Consider the following 26,213-nt stretch of genomic DNA (forward strand, 5'->3'; position numbering starts at 1 on the left):
AGAAGATATTGAGGAGGTCTAACAATTGCCTAATTAGAATTTCAAAAGGAAATAATGGAGAATATAAGTGAAAGACAATATTTGAAAGACTAGTGACTAAGGACTTAATTAGCTGGTAAAAAGAAAATAATCCTAAAATTCCAGGAATAGCCCCCCCTCAAATTTTAAACAGACTAAAATAATCTATACCTAGACATGTGAAAGAGAGAAGGATGTTAAAACATTCAGAACGAAAAGACATCTGGCTTTCACTGGAAGAAATAAATACATTGAACTGATAGCTGATTCCTGTATAGCATTGATTCTTACAGCATGGTCCAGCCCCTGAGGTCAAAATCATTTTCACAATGTTACTGCACTCATTCTCTGTTGAGATAACCCTGCATTTTTATGTATGATATTATTGATTTTTGTTCTTTTCTTTTACTGTTTGGTCAGGTTATTTTAAGGATGTGTAAATTTGGTTGATCTTTTCAGAGAACTGGCTCTTGTCTTGGTTAAACTTCTCTATCAGGCAGCTGCTTTTTTGTTTCATTGATTTCTGCTCTTTATTATTTCCTTCCTTCCAGTTATTTGGCTTCACTTTGCTTTTCTTTCCAGGCTTTGAAATGTAAATCCTTAGGTCCCTGGATTTAGAAGCACTCAAGATAGTACATAAACTATGAATTGCTTTGCCTATATCCCATGAGTATTGATATAATTTTTGTCCATTCACTTCAAAACATTTTCTACTATCACTTTTGATTTCATCTTTGGCCCATGGATTGTTTAAAGATGTATTGTTTACTTTCAAGATATTAGGATTTTTCTTGTTGTTGATTTCGAATTTAATTTCGTTATGATCACAAAACATTGTATATTTTCAATTCTTTTAAGTTTATGGAGACCTATTTTATGGCCAAGCATGTGGTCTCTCTTGGTGACTATATAATGGGAACTTTGGAAAAAATGGGTATTCTCCAGTTAGTGAATACACTGTTCTAAAAATGTTAACTAAATCAAGGATTTGCCAATCTTGTTGAGATCTTTTAGACTTATTTTTTGCGATTTTATTTTGTTAAGTGGATGCCAAAATATTCTACTCCATGTTTTGAGACTCGTACACGTGTCTTATATATGAGTTCCATTTTTTGATTGTGTAGTACTGCCTTTATCTTTGTTTTGATGACAATTTTATGTTATTAAAATAGGTTTTCTGGTCTTTTATGAATATTCTTTACTTTGGTAGGCAAAATAGTGATGTCTTTTTCTCTTATCTTGTTTGAGGAATTCTGCTTATTAACTGAAGTATCAGTATTTAGAATAATAAAATGTAATTGTTGAGAAGTTTATTTTATTTTATGTATTTATTTGAGATTTGTTTTCCTTTACCTCATAGAGCTCAGTTATAATAGCTGATCTAAAGTCTTTGTCTAATAGTTCCAACATTAGAACAACTGAGTATTGGCATATGTTCATTGTTTTTTCCCCCAAGAATGTGTTCTATAATTCTAATTGCTTGCATGTCAAATCATCTGCATTATATTCTGGATAATGTGAATTCTATACTAGATAGACTTTTACTTATGTTTCATCAGCACATATTCAAAGTTAGTTTCGGGCTGTAAGTTCTGCTTCCCTTTGTGTGTGTGGTGACTTAAGTCTTAATTCAGTTCCCAATGTGTTTACTATGCCAGTTTGTGTCTGTCATTTACACGCATGGTTCCTAAAGCCTTTGCTATATGTTCAACACTACAAAATCTGCACTTCTTTAATGAGTTTGGGCTTTCTAGACATGAGGCTCTTAGACACCAAGACTTAAAATGCAGGCAAATAGCACTGAACTCAAGGGCTTCAAGTCTGGCGTTAATATGTTATTATCTGTAACAATAAGAGTAATGACAGTTGTTGACTCAGATCACAATTAGGAACTTCAGAGTTTCTGGCCCTGTGGTGTAGGCTTTTCATCGCATTAATAAAAGAGAAAATTTTCTTGGAGAAGTGAAACAATTAGAAAATTCAAGATTTTTTTTCTTATGCTTAGATAACAACTTCTTAATTTGCACAAGTAAAGTCCAGAGACACCCAACCCATCAGAGGGCAGAAACTTTTGAATTCTTCTAACGAAATGAAAATCTGTTTTCCCAGAGTACTCAAAAATATTTACTTGAATGAAAGAGAAAATAGATGAGTTATTGTTATATTAAAACAAGCCCTTATAGAATTAAATAATTTGCTTTATTAAATTTCCAGCAGTGTATTTCTTTTCCCTAAAACAAGTAGGAATTGAATAAAGAGAAACAAACAGAAATGGGTTGTTGTATTCTTGGAAATTACCTAAATATGCAAAAGCAAGGGAATGATTAATTAATCTCTAGCTCACATATTTGCTGATTTTGGATGATATTATGCGTCGAATTTTTTCTCCTCAGAAAAGATATGTTGGAGTCCAAACGCCTAGTACCTCAGAATGTGACCTTACTGGAGACAGGTCTCCATTGGGATAATCAAGTTTAAATGAGGTCGTTAGTGAGTGCACTAATCCAATATGACTGGTGTCCTTATAAGAAAAGGAAATTTGGACACAGACACACAAAGGGAGAACGCCATGTGAAGATGAAGATTTTTCTTAGGCAGAAAAATATGCCAAGGACTGACAGTGATCATCAGGAAACCACGAGAAGCTAGGAGAGAGGCAAGTAACAGAGTGTCCCTCACAGATCTCAGAAGGGACCAACCAGGCTGACACCTTGAGCCCTGATTTCTAGTCTCCTCAACTCTAAGGCAATAAATTTGTTGTTTAAGAGACTCAGTTTGTAGAACTCTGTTACATCAGCCCTAGCAACCTCATACAGGAGCCTAGAGACCTAGTTGTTTTTCTACATAAAAATACTTTGCTCTGAATACTATTTATTTTCTTTATAACAGTGATATTTTTGGAAGAAAAGAATTCGTCAAAAGGTCAAAAATTAGAAACATCTCACTTATTCTCAATAGTTATGTAACTATTAAATCTATTTTTGAAGTTTCTTTTATGAAAATGGTGTCATTTTCATAGAAAAAAGACAATTTCTCTATTTCTTTATTATATTCTAGGTAATTTATAAAATGGCAAATGCCATTTTGATTCTAGCAATTATAAAACTTTTATACATAATGTATTCAATTTAGGACCATGAGTTTCCAGAAACTATAACAAAATTAAAGTTCTCAGAATGAGAAAAATGGAGAAGCCAATGTGGTATTATAGAATTAAATTAAAATCTATTACATTCCCACTTACCCAACACAGGGATATAACATACAAATAAAGAGAATTAATAATAAAATTGTTACAGACTTGCAGGATGATCTTCAGAGGATTACTAAAATAGAATTGTATCCTGTATTTATTGATGCCATGATTTTCTCCCCATCTTCATCTCGGGAATATAATATGAATAATTCAATCAATAGTAAGTTTTACTGCTGTGTGTTTTAAAATATTTTGCTGGCTCAAAATGTTTAACGGGGTCCATATACAGGATGCCAGACTGACTGCCAGCAGCAAGAAGATAAAAAATTTACTTGGAAATCTAATCATTAATTTGGATTTGACTATGGCAGTTACCACAAAAAGATTAAGCACTCATCTAATAGATAATTGTATTATCTTTTGCCACCTCTTAGTAATAAGTTACTAAAGAATAAAAGTGTGTATAATTTGAGTGAAATTATTTTCCAGTTAAAACATAAGTTGCATGTGAGTACCTGATAGAGCTGTAGCAGCAATAGGATTCAATTTGTGTTTAAATGTTTACTTTAACAGAAAGCTTTTTGTCGTTTAAATCTAGGAGCTTACTAAGACAGATGTGTTTGTTCAATTTTCAGAAGAGATAGCAGCTGCTCAAATTCAAAAATAATAGATATGGCTGATTTTAAATAGCAAAGATGAAAGTTGATTTCTCAATCTTACTTTCTTGCCAAGCAGCTGGGCAGCCATAAGGCACGTTTACCTAATTGGTGCCAATTAATTACCATGTGGGTTCAGTTTAGTGCTGAATTCAATACTGGTTCAGAAGCTTATACCATTCACGGACTCATCAGACACACCTTCAGAAATGCTACAAACAAACTACTTTTCAAAATGTGGGTGGACACTCCTTCAATGTCTTACTGTCGAAGGGAAATATGTACTTAATAAAAATGCAAGCCAGGGCTTCCCTGGTGGCACAGTGGTTGAGAGTCCGCCTGCCGATGCAGGGGACACGGGTTCGTGCCCAGGTCCGGGAAGATCCCACGTGCCGCGGAGCGGCTGGGCCCGTGAGCCATGGCCGCTGAGCCTGCGCGTCCGGAGCCTGTGCTCCGCAACGGGAGAGGCCACAACAGTGAGAGGTCCGCGTACCGCAAAAAAAAAAAAAAAAAAACAGCAAGCCATATGGGAGTCCCCATTCTGCCTCTGAGATCTAAGCCCTTAGCACCCATCCGTCTCACTGATTACAACAGTAAATTTGGTTACATTACAAAAGAAAACAAACAAACAAACAAACACTACTTGAGGACCCTGGAAGGTAAACAAGAGCAGATAAGTGATGGAAATGAGCCAAAACATGGAGAAGCAACCCAGTTGCAGGTGACTGTCCTGGTTTTATCTTTGTTTCTTCTTTCATGGTTTTGCACCAAGGGGAGACACCACTTGCACAGTGGCATGTAGCACGTGCAGCTAAAGCTTTACAGAAAATTTGGATATTTCTGGCTAGGGAATAAAGGAAGAAAGTGACTTAGGCCAGAGTATGGGAGGAAATCCTAGAGGAGGGGAAGCCAGCATTTCTGTGTAGAAGCCCATAAAACTCCCAGCCTAGCAAGTGAACCACAGGTGCTTTGCATAAACCCAAATCAGCATAGCAACAATTGTGAGCACTCAGCTGACATTTGAACCACCTGAAAATTCTCAGCCTAACCCCTGAATCTCACAGGTTCAAATGAGACAGGCCAAAATCAGCATGACCAAGGTTTTGAGAAAACAACTGAAATTTGAGCCATTGCAACAAAAAGTAAGACACAACTGGCAGTCTAAACAAAATAAACTCCATCTCCTACAGAAATAAATCATCAACATTCTCCAGATAATTATAACAAAATCCAGAGTCTACATAACTCACAACATCCAGGAAATAATAATAATAATAATAGTAATTTAAAAAAATATTTAAAATACCAAAACTGAAGAAAATACGAGTCATTCTCAAGGAAAAAGGCAACTGAGAGACTTTCATTCTGGGATGACTCAGATGATAAAATTATCAGATAAGGATTTTAAGGCACCTATTATAAAACTATGCTCTCTGTGGTAAAGAAACATATTTGAAATAAATCAAAAAGGTAGCAATTTTAAGCAAAGAAATAAGGACAAATTGGAAATTTTAAATAAAAATAAATTATTTAAATAAAATTCTCACTGGAAGCTCCATGAAGACAGGCCATTTTGTCTTCAAACTATAGTTTAACCGGCACTAGTAACAGTTTCTGCTCAGAACAGGTCCAAGAAAATATTTAATGAATACAATCTTAAAAGTTTAGTAAAATCAAATATTATTTAAAATATTTTAAATAAAGCATATAATTCACACAGGCTGAAAAATTTATATTAAAGCACATGTACATTTCTAATGGAGAAATCTCAGTTCTTTATAAGAAGGATAAACCACATTATCATATTTATCTTTTGAAATATTAAATATCCCATACTAAAGACAAAATAAAAAGTAATCTATTTAAATGTCTAAAACAAAATTTTCCCATGTATCTTGAATCTGCTTGTAAGGAGACTGGAAGTTGTAACTCTGTTCTAACAACAAGTAAAAGGCTGAACAAACTAAAAAACCAACAAATTTTTTAAAGAAAAGTAAGATCACAGAGCAAACAAATGAACCCAAAATTGGAGAGACAGATCAGCAGACAAAAAGAAACACAACTTACTGGAGCAGAAACTCATGAGCTGAAACTCCACCAGAACCGGTCCCAGAGTTTAAAAAAAAAAAAAAAAAAAAAAGCTGAACTTTAATTAACAAATTGCTGGAGGCTCAGAGCAGAGAAGTCCAAGAATTAAAAACTTCAAGGGACACAGTCATAGGTGGGCCCCTCCATGCAACTGTGAGCTTCACCTCCAGGAGCTCAACAAACTTCTCACAGTAATTACCCGAGTAAAAGACTCTGGAGCTTCCAGCAGGGAGAGAGAAAAAGGAACTATTTTGAAATACACCTGAGCACGCTGTTCTCCTTAAAAAGGCCTGTGCACAGGTGAAACTATTTAACCATATCCTTACATGCTGGGGTTTTGAACCTGACTGACTTGCTGGAAGGGAAACACCAAACTTCAGACCATACTAGTCATCCTGTCTCACAAAAGGAAGGGAGAAAGAGAAGTATATATGCAATTCACAGTCTAGAGGGATAGGCTCATGAAAAGACTGAGACCTATTCAAAGAATTATGAAAACTTCCCCTCCCCCCCACACCCCACCATCACATTACTAAAGGCCTATTTACAGCAACTGCTTTTACCCAGTGTATCATGTCTGGCTATCAAGGGAAAAATTACAAGGCGTATCAAAGGCAGCAATTACAGTTTGAAGAGGCTGAGGAAACATCAGAATCAGACACAGCAGGGATGTTGGGATTATCAGACTGAGAATCTGAAACAACTAAGATTAATCTGCTAAGAGGTCTAACAGATAAAGGAGATGACATTCAAGAAGAGAAAGGCACTGTAAGCAGAAAGATGGGAATCTTAAGAAAAAGCCAGAAAGGAAATCAAGAGATAAAAAATACTATAAGCAGAAATAAAGAATGACTTTCATGGGTCATTAGTAGACTGGACACAGCTGAGGTAAGAATGTCTGAGCTAGGATATCAAAAGTTTAGATATGGCTGAAGTAAAACCAATGAATCACTGAAGTAATACTAAGTAAAAGTTGATTTTGCACACACCAAAAAGACAGTTCCTGAACCAAAGCACTCAAGCCAAAACATGGAATGAGGCTCGGGGGTATATTGTTATAAAGTGGTTTATATAGTGAGAAGGCAGAGATTGTTTATTCTTCACGGTGTTTGGCTATAATACCAAAATTTTCTTGAATGATAGGGAATTACTTAGTGGTTACCTCATATCAAATTGGGGAAACAGTTTACGTTTTGCTTATAATTTTCAGAGGCATACAAGAAATGACCCAGGTCAAGTTAGCTTAGCAGAATAAGCTAAATGAAGCTTTGTTTGTATGAATAAACTGGTTTTGTCTACCTAGGGAGTTTTCAAGACTGGGATCTGTCTTTTAATTTAACAAGGATACATCAATAGCATCTTTGAAAACTGAAAAGTGAAGAGAACAAAGACTGGAAAAAACAGTATCTCGACACAAAAGGTATAATATATGTGAATGGGAATATTGGAAAGAGAAATAATAGGAGAAGAAATAAGTGAAAGTAAAATAAAAACATATTTTTTCCTTAATTGGCCTAACAGATAACAGTTTGTTCAAAATAATACTGTATTCAGTTCTGTGTGCTTATTAATATATAATATACACATATACATATAAAATGATATACATTTATATACATATATAATTATACATCATATACTTATATATAAGTGAAATGAAGGCCAGCAAAGATAAAGGGACGGGGGGAAGGAATTAGGATTACTGGGTTATTATGTTAGGCACACTATCCATTAAGCAATATAGTATTATTTGAAAATGGACTTGGAATAGTTGTAAATATATATTGCAAACTCTAGGACAAGCACTAAAAAAAAAAAAAGGTTAAAATGGAGTATAACTGACATACTAAGAAAGGAGAAAAAATAGAATCATAAAATTCTCAATTAAAACTTCAAAAGGAAAAATAGGTAGGAAATACAAGGCAAGAAATAGAAAACAGTGATGAATATGATAGTTCAACAATACCAATAATCACTTGAATGGCAATGTTCTTAATAAACCAGTTTATAAAAAGAAGGCATCAAAGTAGATCAGAAGGTACGACCCTACCATACATTGTCTACAAGAAACCCCCTTTAAATATAAAGACACACATAGATTAAAAAGAAAGCAGGAGTGGCTATACTAATTTTAGACAGAGCAGACTTCAATACAAGGAAAGTTATCAGGGATAAAGAGAACATTACACAACAATAAAGGGGTCAATTATTTAAGAAGACATAACAATCAAAGTCTGTGTGCCTAAAAAGACAGTATAAAGTGTGTTAGGCAAAAACTGATAGAACTGCAAGAAAGAATAAATGAATCCACTATCATAGGTGTACACCTCAACACCCCTCCCGCAGAAATGGATAGATCCAGCAAGCAGAAAATCAGAAACGACACAGCTGAACTCAACAACAAAATCAATTAACTGGATGTAATTGACCTCTATAGACCATTTCATTCCAACAACAGAACACACATATTCTTCTCAAGTTCACATGGAACGTTCACCAAAACAGGACAAATACTGAGCAATAAAACATACCTTAACATTTTAAACAAATAGAAACCATACAATTACTGCCTTCACATAAAAATGAAATTCAACTAGAAATGGATAACTGGAAAATCCTAAAACATTGGGAGATTTAACAACACACATTTAAATAACAAATGGGTGAAACAAGAAATCTCAAGAGAAACTTTTAAATATTCAAACAAAATTAAGAGTCTCATGATCTACTGACCAAGACAGCCAGGCAACTTGTACTGAATTAAAATGAAAGCACAACCTATCAAAATGTGTGGGATGCAGTGAAAACAGTGCTTAGAGGAAATTTTACAGTATTGATTGCATATACTAGAAATCAAGAAAGACCTACAATCAATCATTTAAGCTTCCACCTTAGAAGCTGGAAAAAAAGAATGGCAAATTAAATCTAAATTAAGCAGAAAGAAAAAAGAAATAATAACAATGAAGGGTTGAAATCAATGAAATTGAGCACAGGAAAATCATGTTTGGGTCAAGATGGCAGAATGGGATGACCATGAGTAAAATTACAATTACACATACACACCAAAATTACAATTATATATACAACAACTATCACTGAGAATGACCTGAAGACTAGCAGAACAGATTTTCTACATCTAAGGATATAAAGAAAAGGACACATTGGCGCAGGTATGAGGGGAAGAGACAAGGTCTAGTCAGAACCCATACCCACAATGTAGCAACTGGGAGGGATGTCACCACTGTGAGGTCCCCCCTGAAGAGTAGGCTAGACTAGCCCCACATCCTGCTCCTCAGCACAGGGGACCTGCACCAGGACAACATCTGACTCTGAAAACCAGCAGGGCTTTCATCTGGAAGAGTTGAAGGGCTGTGGGAAACCAATACCCCACTCTGGAACAGCCCATGCACAAGCTCACTTGTTTCAAGTCATAGTGCAGAGAAGCAGTTTGAAAAGTGCCTGGGTCATATGAGAAGTGGATTCTTTTTACAAATTTTAGGGCATACGACAAATCTGATGGAATTTTCTCCAGGCAAGGAAGCACTGGTGGGTGCCATGTTTTTCTTCTCCTTCCCCCAGCTGGCCTGGCACTGGCAGGCCAGCTAAAAACATATGGAACTTAAATGGATAGTCAGTAAGGGTGGACTTTTGAAACAGAAAGACACACAGCATGACCTCAGTGTAAAAGGAACTGGTGTGAAGGAGGAGATCCCTAGGATGATAGAGCTTACATGTCAGGATGTGAAAATTCAAGTGTAATTTATGACAGTAAGTAAGAAAGAGGTCCAAGTGTAGAATAATTTTTTAACTGTTTGTACAAGTATGGACTGGTATGAGTGCCTGGGGGTCCTCAATTCTGCTGTGGCATTCTCAGCCATCACACTCCTGCATGCCTGCCCCTCAGGTTGTAACTTGCAGCTCTCCTGCCTCTTGCCAAGCCACCAAGTCACCTCATTATTCAGTGAAGACCCCAGTACCTAGAGGATTTTTCTCATTTCTTCTCTGTCCACAGAGTTCAGCAAAAACTCATGTGCTCCTAACTCAGGGAATTTTTCTCAGCAATCCTGCTCCTAGCCCATCTGTAGTGGCCTCTGTCATGTATTCCATGACACACAAAATTCAGTTTTCCTGCAGAAAATTTTCTCTCACTCCTGCCCTGCCTTCAGCTGGTAGGAGTGGACCTGGGCCTTAAGGAGGTAACTAAGAGCTGTCCTGCTCTGACGCCTGTTCTAGGAAGCCGCTGCCTTGAGGACTGGGGTACCCAGGACAGGGAGAGTTTCTCCCAGCTCTTGCTCTGGCCCCAGTATTCCACTGAGCCTTGATGAAGGCCAAAGGGAAATGGTGGTTGAGTGCAGATTCTTTTTGTGGCCAGTGCCCCCAGGGATTTTAAATCATCATGCTAGCCCCCGCTAAGTTATAAAAGTTCTTCAGCTTTTTCTTACCCTCATTAATGGATGCTTTCTTCTCTTCCATTGTGGTTAAAAGAAGCTTTGGGTCTCTCCTAGGAAGGCTTCTCATTACTGGATTTTGTTCATACAGGTTCCTTTGTGTCCTCAGCTTTCTGAACGATTTTAAGAAACTGTGATTTTGTAAGTTACCTTACTTTCCTTGTTGATACAAGGGGAGTATAAGATACTTTCTTTTTCCTAAGCAGTGGTAGAAACATTCAGTGGAGGATAATTTTTAATACCAAGATAATGATATATTCAAAATAAACATAGCAGGCCTGCTGAGGGTAAGGAAAGTATTAGTGTACCCTCATAACCAGCAAGAGTTTTTAAAATAAGTTTGTTGATTATCAGGGAGACCCAGGCCTAGATAAGCCTTTATAACTATCAGTTTCCAGATTCTACCCATTGCTATGGAACTTTGTAAAGTCCCTGAGCCAAAGATGCTTTCATATTAGCTTTTAATTAGCACTACATGCTTAGGAATATTTCATAAACTTCTTGAAGAACTCTAAGTAATATATTCAAGAAAAATTCTGGAAAACATGTATCACAGCTTACCAGAAACGCTTGTGATTTTTAAAGTTATTTTTGTATAAGCTGCTTCAAAAATAAGAGCTAAAATCACTTAGGAGCAAAACTTAAATTGGAACAATTATGCACTGGCCTGGTGATTCTACATATGGAATTGGAATGTTGAATATTTCTAAGGTCAGAAATGAGAAAGATAATATTTAACTAGATCTGATTTTGAAATTAACATTGCAGAAATTTGCATTATCTGATATTTGTTGTGGATTCTTTCTGTTGCCTACTGGTTGAAGATAATAAAAGTCAAGCCTCATATAATGCTTCAATGTGCCAGGCACTATTCTAATCATTTTACCTAACTTAGAATAACTTCTAATTTTAGTCTGCCAAACAATCCAGTGAAGTGACTACTGTTATTATTACCATTTTACAGGTGAGGAAATTGAAGAACAAAAGTTAATTAATGATCAAGTTCACACAACTATATAGAGGTAGAGTCAGTCAGCCTAGCTATAGAGTCTGTATTTTCCCATTACGTTCGATTACAAAATCAGATAGCAAAATTATACACCAAACTACACCTATAAATTAAAGATTAAAACAGTATAATTTTATAAGATTTTGATTTTTATGTGTGAAATGCAAGATCTGCAGCTATAAATTTAAACATATTTGGGAACATAATCATTGATTTTCTCTAAAATGAATTTATCTAATGTCGTATTATTCAATACAATTATCATTTTTGTTCATAAAACGTTTTCTATGCATTTTTGTTGTATAATTCCTAAATTTACTTGAAATCAGAATATTTTAATTTTCTTGTCCTCAAGGCTGTACTTAGGGTTCACTTAATAAACACACAAAGAAACAAAAAAGTCCATGTGAAACCACATATTCATTTAAAATAGTATATTTTTATCATTTTAGCAGTGGCATTAGAAATGTTCTAAATAGTCCTACATAGATATGTGGTAGTTTCTTTATTTCTATAAAAGACTTAATCATCCCACTGAGTACATTTATCATTTAACAATATCTCAGCTTTTCTCAGCTTTAAAATACATTCTCGGGCTTCCCTGGTGGCACAGTGGTTGAGAGTCCGCCTGCCGATGCAGGGGACACGGGTTCGTGCCCTGGTCCGGGAAGATCCCACATGCCGCACAGCGGCTGGGCCCATAAGCCATGGCCGCTGAGCCTGTGCGTCCGGAGCCTGTGCTCCACAACGGGAGAGGCCACAGCAGTGAGAGGCCCGCGTACCACACACACACACAAAAATACAGTCTCATTTAAAGTTACACAAAGATTTAAAGGCAGGACGGGGGTCAGATCTGCCCTCCCTCTACTCTTTGTTGCCGTGTGAGTCTCATGTTGAATCTGATTCTCATGCTGGACTCTGCTGAGGCACGGGTGGTCTGTTCTCAGGGAGAGTGCCAGCTGGTGTTCACTGAGGTGGTTAGTACCCTCCCATCTCCGGGAATACTACTGGTTTCTGCTCCTAAGTATGTGGCTGGGGAACTAACAGTCTGCCTTTGTGGATCCTGCTCCAGGCTCATCATTTCCTAATTCAGAGCTACCTAGATCATCCCTGACCTAAGGAAGATGCTCTGAGATCTGACTGTGACTTTTTAATCTAGACCAGCAGTCCCAACCTGTTTGCCACCAGGGACTAGTTTCCTGGAAGGCAATTTTTCCACGGACAGGGTGGGGGATGGTCCAGGTGGTAATGCCAGCAATGGGGAGTGGTGGGGAGCAGCATATGAAGCTTCCCTCGCTTACCCGCTGCTCACCTCTCACTGTGCCGCCAGGTTCCTAACAGGCTGTGGACCGGTACCGGTCCGCGGTCCGGGGGCTGGGGACCCCTGATCTAGACAGCCTGCCCTGCAGTATCTGATCAGGAGGCTACTGTGTGCCCCTTTGGCAGCACCTTTGGGAACTCTCTAGCCAGATTCTCAGCGACATGCGTTACTAGGACTTCTCTGCTTCACAATCAACTAGCAGAAATGTCTCAGTTCCTTCCATGTCACAAGGAGGTAATGAAGGTTAATCTGGATAATCATCTCCCTCTACTACGCATGCGTTTTTTCCCTCCCCAGGCTGTGTTTGTGCTGAATTATCCCGTATGGTCGGGATAAGTCCTCCTAGAGTTCAAAACAGGGAGTGTGACACTTCTGCATTTAGTTTTCCCTTCAACGTATCAGACAGATTGAGCCATGGAGGATTCTAGTTCCAAAAGCAAAGTAAAGAATGACATGGATGACCTCCTAAGTCCAGCTCATTCCTCCTTCCCACAACCTACAAATATTGAAGAGTTATTTAGTACTCTTTTCTAGCAGAGATTTCCCATCCATTATATCCTGTTTTCTAATCCATCATAAATATTTTTCTAGATTATAATAAAATTAAATGTCCCTTGGGGAATGGCTATATATTTTTTAAGAAAAAAATTGTGTATAGTTTTACAAAGGTCAAACTTGCAAGAGTTTGTTTATGAAGATTCCAAGTTTTAAACTCTGATTTTTGCACTCTCAAACTAGTTAATAACCATCCAGTAATTCCTTAGAGGCACATGGATGCCTCTGAAAGTAAAGCAGTATGGGTCTCATATGCAAAAGGTAAAACAATAAAAGTTTTAATTTCCAAAATATTATTTTGTTTACTCTCTAAAGAACTGCATATTTGTTGAAAGATAGTTTTCTACTGCTATGGTCAGCATTTTCTAACACCAGACTGAAGAGTAACAGAAAAGTATAAGCAACTTCAATGACTCTCTCTAGAAAGCCTTATTAAAGAAAAATACTCCACAGCTGTCACCATCATGAAATCTCAACAGAAGTAATATTTTTCTTTTCCATTACAGTAGAATAAGATTTTTACCTAAAATAAATTATACAAAACCAGATTAAAAGATATTTAATATAAAACAAATTAATTATACTTCAGTTAGTAAGAAGGTTCAGATTAATATCACATAAAATTAGTCATGTGTCAGCAGAAGCATTCTCATTGATAGTCATTATCTTTGCTTTAAATAGAGTAATATTAACATTTGGTTTATACTACACTTGGTTTATAAGCATTTGCCCTTGAAGAAATCCCTGGCAGTGATGGATATACACTAAAGTCACTCCACCTCTATCTAGAGCATCTGTGGAAACTCTATGTGGGTGGAATTAAAGGTACAGCTTTCTAAGAGGAGTCCCTTCTTCCTCTATCCACAGAAGGAGGCTCAGTGTCTTAACAGTTGGTATTAAATAGTATGAGACTTTCTTTTAACTGAGTCTTTGTGGGGTATGTGAGGTGGTCAGGATCCAAGGCTTCAGAGAAGAAGCTAAACTATTTAACAATAGCACAATGGGTAAAAAATAATAATTTGAGAGATAAGAAGGGAGATCTAGAGAGATGGCAAGAGGTTGTGACTGATGTGGGATCTCGCATGACATTAAAATATCTAAGTTACTAAATATAAATAATATTGTGTATGAGTATACTATAAAAACTAAAAAAGAGAAAAAGAAGTCAGAGTTTCTCATGCTTTTTTTTTTTTCAAAAATCCACTTCTCTGACCAGAATTACTCATTATCAAAAAGAACAAGAGGATTCTTCAAAACACACACACACACACACACACACACACACACACACACACACATACATATAGCATTGGGTTTCTGTTGAATATGTTTTTTTTTAAATAAAAAAGGTCACATTTTCCTACTGTCCTGAAAATTATTTACTAACATAATGATATAATCTCTATATCAATATTGATACATATAACTTCAACACATTATTTTTAATATCACATAATATGCCATAGAATGATTATACCATAATTTATTCAACTTTTCCCACATTACGGAGTATTTAGGTTTTTGTAAGGTGTGGATCATTTACAGATTACAAAATCTATTCTAGGCCATTTAATGAGAAGGAGATTTAATTCACTGAATTATACCCTTACAGTTTCTTTGGAAGTACACCAGAGAAATAGCAAGACGTTGTGCTAATTTCCCAGAGTGTTGGCTCCATGGCTACACTAAATCTAGGCTAACATATGGAGTAAGAAAGTCAGGAACAACAGCATGATGCCTTACCCGTTGCCTATCAATATCCATTAAGCTAGCAATCAGCCAGTTGAAACAATATTTGCATGGACAAAGAAAATACTAAACACTTCTAGGATTATACTTGGGAGCAGAATTGTACACTTGGCCTCTCTTTTGCCTCCTAAGTCATGGGTAGGTGTATCTTCTAGGTGGAATCAAGGGTTGATTTTTTCCTCCTCAAATATTAGGTTTTTTTTTCTTTGCTGTCTTTTCTTAGTTTTATTGACTCTTATCTCTGATGAATGAGTGCTCCCCAAGGGATTGTAACAAAAGGGTCGCACTGTGGTCTCAGCAGAATACGAGCTAGTCTGACTTCTGGATATCATAACTCTGCATCCTTCCAGGGTTGTAAATTATCTGGGAGCTCTGTTCTGATGCTGAAGTCCTAGCACTGAGAGCGGCCACTCCACTAAGCGCCAGTACAGTACATCCACTAGCTGGATGGCTAACCTCAGAATCAGAGGCTCCCTTTCCTATCTCGTCCCATCTGTTCTGTTATCTGGAACTACTCTGGGCTCTTTTCTGCTTCTTTCCAAACCCCAATACTTACATTCAGAGCCCTTTTCAGACAGTAGTTCACACTCTGAAAGCAATTTTCAAAATTTAACCTCAGCCTACCTACAAGTGCTGCTTACAGCTCATGATAAGGTGAGTACGGTATCCATTTGTCCTTAATGTAATCCTAATGAATTATTTTGACATTTGATCCTGAACCTCCAGGTTCTTTTTGTGTACGTTGTCTCTGAACTTGAATATTTTTGGAATTGCTTTTACCTCTGTAGTAGTTTCTCAGTGACCTTGCTTTGACCTGAACTTTTTTCCACTTTTTTTCCCCCTCCAGCATTATGATTCCACTTGCTTTCTAGTCTCCAAGAGTCTTTCTCCTGCGGATGACACACTTCTTCTACGTTTCCAGACCTACTACAAATTTATTCTGTTGTTTTATGACATTTCTGTAATTTTTTAGACATTCTTAGTGTAAAAGGTAGAAATATAGGACATTACTCTCTCATTATAATTTCCAATTTGCATTCCTATTTATAACATGTTCATGTTATCATTCATGTTTTAAATGCTACATTAAAACAAAGTAGCAAAGTATGAGGCTAACAAGGTAAATTATAATTTTTAATGGGGGGACGCACACCTAGTAGAAGCCCTAAATCCACTGGGTACCTAATAAGCAATTGTGGAATCTTCCTCTTTAATTGAATTCTGATTATCAATTCATGTTATTAAAATGTGGTAGAGAAACTAGTCCAGTCTTCTTCTGTTCAAACATGAGTAAACCATCAATCAGGAAGTGAAACTACTTGCATGAGCGTATTTACTGAGATTTTCCAGGGTCAGAACTGCAACATGGCCCTCTTAGTCTTAGCCCACGGTTTACTTCTAGTTTTAAATCACTATTTCACTACCTCTTGATTATTGGCCTATAAGCTGATGTACGTGAGAACATGGAAAATTAAGTTTTAAAGAAAATTAATTTAAAAATGGACAAATATTCTTTTTTTCAGAATTTACATATATATACACAAATATATATTCTTATATAATAACATACTAATGTATTATACATTTCATATACTATATATTTTATATTATGTAGTTAAATATATTCCTTTTTAGAATTGTATAGACTTAAATTCAGTGTTTCTTCAACTGAATGAATCTAAAAATACAGACACTTGGCTAAAACTGCTATTTTTCTCTGCCTTTAGAACCTGAGTTTCAATTAATGGCTATCATTTAATTATTTATGATAAATAGCCTTGAGAATAAAGAAATTCAATTAAAGGAACAAATGAACAGAGATAAAGGAAAAGAAGTCCTTTCCCTACATTTTTTTACACCTAAAAATCTCATTGTAAGTCAACATTGTTTTACGTGTAAAAGTAATAAAGCTTATACAATATGTTAGCCAAGCATTTATTGATTAGCTGTTTGTACCCTACTTTTGCAGTAGTTTTTAAAAGTGTTCTAAATATGTCATATTTCTCTAATCCCTAAGGTAAAAATAAGTTCTTTTTGAATGTTTATCCTTCCACAGTCAGACCACTGCTTCAAAACTGTATCATTCAAATGCAGATTGCTTGAGTGGTATTTCAAAATAATGAAAAAAAAGTTATCACTAGAGCCAGCGCACAAGTAACTCAGCATATATGAATTTTCAGAAATATCTAAGCTCATGTATCAGACAAGAACACATTACTCAAGGAAACAATCTTTAATGTAATGGTCATAACAACACATTATGCACGTATAATGTGCATAATGTAAAATTTTTACATTTTTTACAATTTTTACATTTTACAATGTTTCTAATTGCAAAAATTTATTTTACAATTACAAGTGTTTTAAATTTGTTTCATATTATACCAGGCAAGAAAATATATTCTTGGCCAAAGAAACAGGTTATTTTCCCTAGTATCTATTATATCTTTAGGGTCATAACACACAATGTTATTTTGGAGATTCTTTAGGTCACTTAGATATGAAATTATGCATTATACATCCACTCACCCTTTACAGAGTACCTTTTTATCACTAATGTTTTAACTAAATCCCATAAGGAATGCTGGCTAATGTTATAGAGGAGATTTAATCCTCCTCCAGGTCCCCTAAACTTAGAATAAAAAATATTTCTGGTAGGAGAGAAGGACTGTAATACTTTCAGATAATCAAATTTCAAGAGAGATGAACATTTTTATTAGAAGAGCAATTGATATTTACAGGAAATAGAGCTATTTGGGAGAAGAAATAAGTGTAAATTTTCTCCTAAGTTGTAAAGAAACAATATAGAGAACTTATGTATGTTTACAAAATCAAATTACAACACTGAAATAGATATATTTCAATAAGAGTTAATATAAAAATGTTTCACAGATGACATTAAACCTAAACTTTACTTCCTCAAATGTAATCTAGAGGCAAGGCAGTGTACATATAATGTTTGGACATATGAGGGCATAATTATATTAGCACCTAATTTAGCCACTAATATAGAGATCTTAAATCAGTCACCTTGAGACTTTAAAACATTTCATGATTACTATTCTAACTAGTGCAAAAATAAGATACTGCTCTATTTTATTAATCCATTTATTTTGTCTTACATTCATTGCAGTTTTAACAAAAACTTTGCATTTCCTGAAAATGTTTCAGACACATCATACAAATTCTGAAAGAACGTTATACTTACAATGCTTCATTTAGAAGTAAATCTGGAAAGATTTATCGCATGCAAGTTAAATCATTACTTGAACTACCGTAAATTCTTACTAATGATACAAAACTGTTCTTAATGCCTATCTGGAAGAATACAGTGTGCCAGCTACCCAATTCTATTATTTCAAGAAAATGTAATTAAATTGGGTATCAACTCTTTCTGCTACCATTGACTCATTTCTAATTAACACTCTTGTCCCTAAAAAAATCAAAGAAATGTTGTGGCTGAGTTCATCTTCTCATTAAGAGGATTACTGGCTTCAAACTGAGTCAAGGGCTTTGTTCCTTAATCTCCAAAGGGGGGAAAATATGCTATCAAAATGACTTAGTAAGAAGGATTCAAATTGCAATTTAAAAATGAAAACATAGGGCCTAATAGAACTTCCACCAGTGAACCAAATAGAAAAGCACTATAATGAACTTTTGGGACAGGAAGATTGGTGAGGATTCTTACTCATCTTTTCTGTTAGAAAAAATTGGTTGCAGAAAGTATAATGTAGCTCTCTCTATGATATGAATTAAAACCAAAAGAGATCTCTACATTACAAGCAATAAAATTTGAAGATAAATATCACTTATATTGAGTATATCAAAAATAAGACATAGGGCTTACCTGGTGGTGCAGTCGTTGAGAGTCCACCTGCCCATGCAGGGGACACGGGTTCGTTCCCCAGTCCAGGAGGGTCCCACATGCCATGGAGCGGCTGGGCCCGTGAGCCATGGCCGCTGAGCCTGTGCGTCCGGAGCCTGTGCTCCGCAACAGGAGAGGCCACAACAGTGAGAGGCCTGCGTACTGAAAAAAAAAAAAAAGACATAGAATGTATTCTGAAAGTGAATCTGTTGATATTTTACTTTAACAAAATTTTGAAGATTAAAGAGGTGAAAAACATCATTTCTGAAGTTACCAATCTATAGTCTCATTAATAATATATGTTAGTAACAAAGTCAACTTTACATTCCAGTTTCAATATGATGTAGAAGCAGAGTGCAGAGGATTTTTAGAACAGTGAAAGTACTCTGTGTGATACTATAATGATACATACATGTCATTATACATTCTTCCAAACTCTTAGAATATATAACACCAAGAGTGAATGCTAAGGCAAACTACTGACTTTGAGTGAATATGATGTGTCCATGTGGGTTAATCAATTGTGATAAGTGTACCACTTTGGTGGGAGACCTTTATAACAGTGGAGGCTATGTATGTGCAGGGCAGGGGGTATATGGAAAATTCTGTACCTCCTTTTCAATTTTGCTATGAACCTAAACTACTCTAAAAAAATGAAGTCTTAAGAAAATGATGTGGACAAATATTTTATTTGTAAGTGTAATAAAGGAGATTAAGTAGTCATGAACATTTGAAGGCCCAACATTATATATGCATGTGTGTATATATGTGTGCGTATTCACATACACAATTCATATATCACAAGTCATCATTGGTAAATATGGCAAACTTATTTTGGGGACTTCATGAGTATTTTAGTATTAGACCAGTTTTGAACTCACTGGTCACCAAGAATTTACCACATCAAATCTGACAAGTGAAATCTAAAATCACGTCCCATTCCTATACAAATATTTCCACCTTTCAGGTTAAGTGGTAAAAAATAACTACTTTTGCAATTGAAGGCACCTATCAGCTACAGAGAATGTAAATGTCTGGATTTAGAATTTTCAGCTCTATCACTTAGTAGTTCTGTACAACTATTAAAGTAACAATGTATCTGACCTTCAGGCTTTTCATCTATAATGAGAATATATAATAACATCCTACTTTCAAGGTTGTTCATATTAAAAATAGCTAAAAATTATTGAGTACCACCTATGTGTATAGCGCTGGGCCTTGCAGGCATTCTAAATAATTATCAAAAGAATCCTCTGAAGTTATTATTAGCCCTACTTTACCAATGAAAAACCTGAGACTAATAAGATTAAGTAACTTGCTCAAAGTTAACACAGTTAGGAAGCAGCAAAGCCAAGATCTGAATCTGAGATTTTTTTTCCTCCAAAACCTATTTTCTAAACCACTAGGCAAAATGAGAAAATTGTAAAACTTTCTCAATGTACTGGAGGTGTTTGATTAATGTTAGTAATTATTATATCTTTCTTCCTTTACCTTAAAATTTTCTACTGATAATTTTCTGTTTAAAATAATGACAAGTCAGTGTAGCAAAGGCTCTTGTGGTAGAAGAAAAAAATGGTTCCACTAAACTTATAAAACTCTAAAGCTGCCTTACAATATAGAAGTGACTATATTTGATTATTGATATACGTCCTCCCAATTAACTTTTCAGTTCTTTGCAGTCAACTATATAGAACCTATTTCAAAATATATAAAAACTCAGATAGTTGCTTCTACATGTATTAGCAAAAAACAAAATCTCATAAGAAATAAACTATATCAAGAAGTACATATTTTCAAAGACTATTATCCACGTTGAAAATGGATTAAAATATTTTTAAATGTTTTATGCTGCTTTATCTTTTAAATCATATTCTACAGATCATTAAAATCTTTAGAAAAACAATGTTCTGAATGACAGTTGTGGGAAATGCAATTATAAAGACATGTTCCTTATGTAGTATTTGGCAATATCAATTTAAGCAATGTTTAGGCACAAAGTGCTCATAATGGCTATGAGATTTGGGCAGATGAGTGATTCAGAGGAAGTTGTGATCAAAGACAGAATTACTCAGACCAATATGGCTGAGAAAAAAGAAGCAATACAATAAGCTATGATTTAGTTATAAATGTAGGTATATGTAATGTCATTTACTCCTTAAGACCAGAGATGTTTGTCTCCCCCCTTCATTGCTTTATTCCAAATACCTATACAATGTAAATGCTCAATAAATATTTGTTAAATGACTTTATTAAACAAATACCTAGCTGAGTATCTAACTTAGGAAACAATTACAGATAGGAATGAACATAGCAGGTGTCTTATCAGGAGTATTATAGGAACGAAACTCTGGAATATCTGGACAGAGGGTAATTATGAATTGCTGATGGAATCACAGGTCATAAAATAGAGTAAAGCTTCTTTTCCTAGTATTTGCAATCCCATCTGGCTTCAAGATTCTGGAATCTCTTGCTCCTAGGGAAAACTTATAATGGAATCAAGGAAGTAAGACATAGGCTAAGATGACACTGTGACAGGAAAAAATTCCACATATACCTCCCACATTCACACCTGTCTCCTTAGAATTCAGAGATTTTGAGATGTATCTTGGCAGTGGTCAATAATCAAAGGCTCCAATCCAAAGAACAGGAAATTTGATAGTGACAACTGGTCATTTGGGCCCAGAAACAATAAATAATTTGAGGGACATCACTCTACTAGAGATGTAAAAGAAATATTGTGATAACTGATATAAAGTTAAGGATGAGATAGAAGACGGTATATGGGTGTAATAAACATTTTTGTGTTGATGTTGTAAAAGCCATGGAAGAACGTGCAAAGCACAGGGCAAAGATGGAACCTGGGGAGTAGTAATATTTGGAGGAGCAGTGGCATAAAGGAAGCCGCTGAAGATCGGTAAGAGAGATCCAAAGGAGAACCAAGAAACTCTGGATTGGAGAAACCAGAAAACATAAGAGTTTCAAAACATAGCTTAGATATTGACTTCCAGGTTCAAATAATGGCAGAGTAGCTTATATATCACACTAACCCTCACGTTGGTAAAAATTATGGACTTTGGAATAAAAATGCATATACAATTTAAAAGCACTGGGAAGCAACCAAAAGCAGGCTAAAAGTGGAGCAGATAAAAACACTGAAAGAAAGGAAACATTGGTGAGATCCACATTGACTAGGGTTTTACTCTTAGGGCACCCTCAGTACACACAGCACCAAAAGAATAGAGATCATTCAGAAAACAGCCATCTAACTAAGCTGGAGAGTCCTAGGTGGTGTTTAGCACTGCCGGAACAGATGAAAATCTAGGGGAAAAAATGCGATAAAGGAAAGAATTACAAAAGATGGGCTGCAAAAATATGTTGGCAAATTCCTCTCAAATCTCTGCCTGATTTCTGGTCTATATTGTGATGGGGAGACTTCCAATAAGCCAGGGTAAAAACTAGAGCAAATAACCTAAAAAGACTGATTAGAGACTTCAGTAGTTGCCCAATGGTTAGAAAATGATGTTTGGAGTTCAAGTCCTGCCAGTTTGGATGGGCTTGTTAATTATCTCAAACTTTCCACTGAAACCCCAGGAAGAATATATCCTAGAGACAAGGGCAATACTAAAATAGATCTGCCCCAATAAAGACTAAAACCATGCCTCCAAAAAGAAAGTAGACCACCATTAATATAACCATCTGCTAAAATAAAGCCAGGTGCTCTTTAGAGAAAGATAAAATAACCTGACTTCCCCAAATTATAATAATGATAGAGATTCAAGTGTTAATAGACTTGTGAAGAGAAGGGAACATACAACCCATACTAAAACTAATGAGTAAATAGAAATAGCCCCCACAAATGACTTCAATTAAATGACTTTTTACCTTATTTTATTTTGGCCGTGCCGTGTGGCTTGTTGGACCTTCGTTCCCCAACCAGGGATTGAACCCAGGCCCTGGCAGTGAAAGCGCAGAGTCCTAACCATTGGACCACCAGGGAATTCCCAAAGGACTTTAAAATAACCCTATTAATTATGTTAAAGGATCTGAAGAAAAATATAAGCTTAATTGTTAAAGAAATTGGGAATTGCAGGAGAGGTACAAAAACTCTAAAAATAACCAGATGCAAGTGCTAGGAATGAAAAATGTAATATGTACAATCAAAAATTTATCACATGGGATTAGTAGTAGATTGGAAGCTACAGAGTAATGGATCATTAAACTTGTAGCAGGTCAATAGAAATTATCCACAAGCAGCACCTAATAATAGAGCTTTGAGTTTCTGAATGTGTGAAGCAAACGTCAAAACTAAAGGGATGAGTATAAAAATTCATAATCATATTTCAATCATATGTAGAGATTTTTTTTACACCCAACTCTTAGTAAGTAGAAAGCAAAATATTTTAGAAGGTTTGGCTTTAGAAAATGTAACCAATACTATCAGTAAGACTTAATCATCATTCTTAGCTTCTTAAACTGTTCCTAGCTTCACATTCAACTCACTCTAAATACATGTAGAACATAAAACAAAATAGATCACATGTAAAGCAGTAGAACATTATCAAAAAATGTCAAGGAATGTGATCATACAGATCATGTTTCTTATAACAACATGTAATATAAAATGCATAACAATAAGACATCTCCAAATATTTATAAATTAAACAGTAGTTTTAATAACTAATATATCTATATTTAAGAATAAAACTCATTGTTAAGATATAAATACTCTCCAGATTGTTACATAGATTCAATGCAATCCCAACTGACAAACTTATTTTATAGAAATTGACAAGCTGATTATATATTTTATACGAAAATGCAAAAGATTTAGAAAAGCAAAACATTTTTGGAAAGGAAAAACAAATTAGAAGACTTATAACAGCTGATCTCAAAGGCCACCGAAAATTTACAGCTATCATGACTGTGTTATTCACTTAAGGATAAACATTTAAATCAATGGCTCAGAATGGACAGTAGAGTAATCAACACATACATATATATGATCAATTGAATTTTTACAAAAATATCAAAATAATTCAGTGGGGAAATCATAGAGTTTCCAATAAATCATGCTGGAAAATCTATAAATCCATATGGAAAAAGATTTATTTTAGCCCCTACCTCACCCATCCATAAAAATCTACCTAAAGTAGATTTATAGACCTAAATGCAAAAGCTAAAACTATAGAGCATCTAGGAGACAAGAAAGAAGAATATCTTTATAGGGATAGATAAGATTTCTTTAATAGACAAAAAAATTCTAAGCTGAAAGGTAGGACAAGTAACAGTGACAAAATTGGGACCATTAAAACTAAAACTGAGGAAGCAAAGTCAAGCCACAATGAAGAACATATACACATAAGCATATGAAATATATAGAAATATATACATATAAATATATACATAGACAAATCAATAATAAAGAGAATAAATCACTCATTAAAATGGTTAGAACACTTGAACAGCACACTTAAAAAAATGAAGATGTCTGAATGGACAATAAGCATAAGAAAAGTTGTTCACTGTCATCTGTCATTAGAGTAATGAAAATTAAAACAACAATGAGATGCCCCTAAACACCCAATTCAGAGACTAAGATGAAAAAGACTACTGAAGAAAATACAGAATAACTTGTACTCCCTTCCTATCGCTTGTGAGGATGTAAAATCATACAAACATTCTGGAAAACTCTCTGACAATACCTTTTAAATATAATATAAAACCACTCTATACCCCAGGAATTCCTCATGTAGACATTTACCCACTCAAAAAAGAAAATGTATATGGACAAAAAGGTTTGTCTCAGAATGTTCACCACAGCTTTATTCATCACAGCTCAAAATTTGAAAACAAGCTTGTTCATCAATAGAAGAATGAACAAATAAATTTTGGTATATTCGTGAAATGACATATTACACTTCAATAAAAATGAAAAAAAATGACTGAAGCATGGCATGCCACAGATATCTATCAAAAATATTAATTTGACCAAAATAATCCAGATACAAAAGTGTACAGACTCTGTAATTCCATTTAAATAAAATTCAAGAACAGATAGAATTAATCTATATAATAGAAATCACAGCAATGTTTACCTGTGAGGAGAAGATGATTGAAAATAACCTTAAGAAAAACTTCTAGGGTGACAAAAATATTCTTTATCTTGACAGGAGTGGTAATTACACAGTGGTTACAAAGGTTACTTCAGGATAATGAAAACTCATGCATTTTATTTTATGGAAATTGTAGTTCCCAGGATAATATATAATGCAAAGATTATGTAGGAAAAATACTGAAAGAAGATATTAGCCTTTGGACATAACATTCAGTGGTGAACTTTGCCTGAGTACTATCCATAGCATGGTCAGAATAGGAGTCAGAATATAGTAATGTAAGCACTGAGTGGCAGGTTTTATTCATGAATGAATTCACTCAACATTAATTTATCAAACATATTTTTTAAAATAAATTTATTTATTTATTTTTGGCTGTGTTGGGTCTTCATTGCTGTGCGCGTGGGCTTTCCCTAGTTGCGGCGAGCGGGGGCTACTCTTCGTCGTGGTGCACGGGCTTCTCATTGTGGTGGCTTCTCTTGTTGCAGAGCATGGGCTCTAGGCACGCGGGCTTCAGTACTTGTGGCATGCAGGCTCAGTAGTTGTGGCTCGTGGGCTCTAGAGCGCAGGCTCAGTAGTTGTGGCATGCGGGCTTAGCTGCTCCGCGGCATGTGGAATCTTCCGGACCAGGGCTCGAAACTGTGTCCCCTGCACTGGCAGGCAGACTTTTAACCACTGCGCCACCAGGGAAGTCCCTCAAACACATATGTTTTGATGGACACTGTTCAAGCACTGAGGATAAAGTGACCAAGAACAAGATTCTGGCTTCACAGGATTTATATTCTAGTAGAAATAGACAACGAATGAATGAATCAGTGACTGAGATAATACATTGGATTAGTTTTATAAAGTTAACTTCTATAAAGTGAAGTCATAGAAGAGAGGACAATATAGAAAAATAATAACCTACTGAAATTCAGGTAATCTTTCAGATGGCTATCTATTCTTTTGTAAACCAACTAACTTCTGAAGGCCACATTTCCTCATTTTTAAAATGAAAAGACTAATCAGGAATATCTCTAAATTATGTCTCTTGTAGAATCCTGAGCTTCATTTCATATTACATTATGCACATTTCCCATAAAGATTTTTGTTTTTTTCTATTTTTCCTAGAGTATATTATGAGTTGCTAAAAATAAATCTGCCTTATTATTCTAAATCAACTAAATCTAATTTTAAATCATTATATTTGTTT

This window comes from Mesoplodon bidens, assembly GCF_964165515.1.
Source record: "Mesoplodon bidens genome assembly, chromosome: 2".
Classification (NCBI taxonomy): domain Eukaryota; kingdom Metazoa; phylum Chordata; class Mammalia; order Artiodactyla; family Ziphiidae; genus Mesoplodon; species Mesoplodon bidens.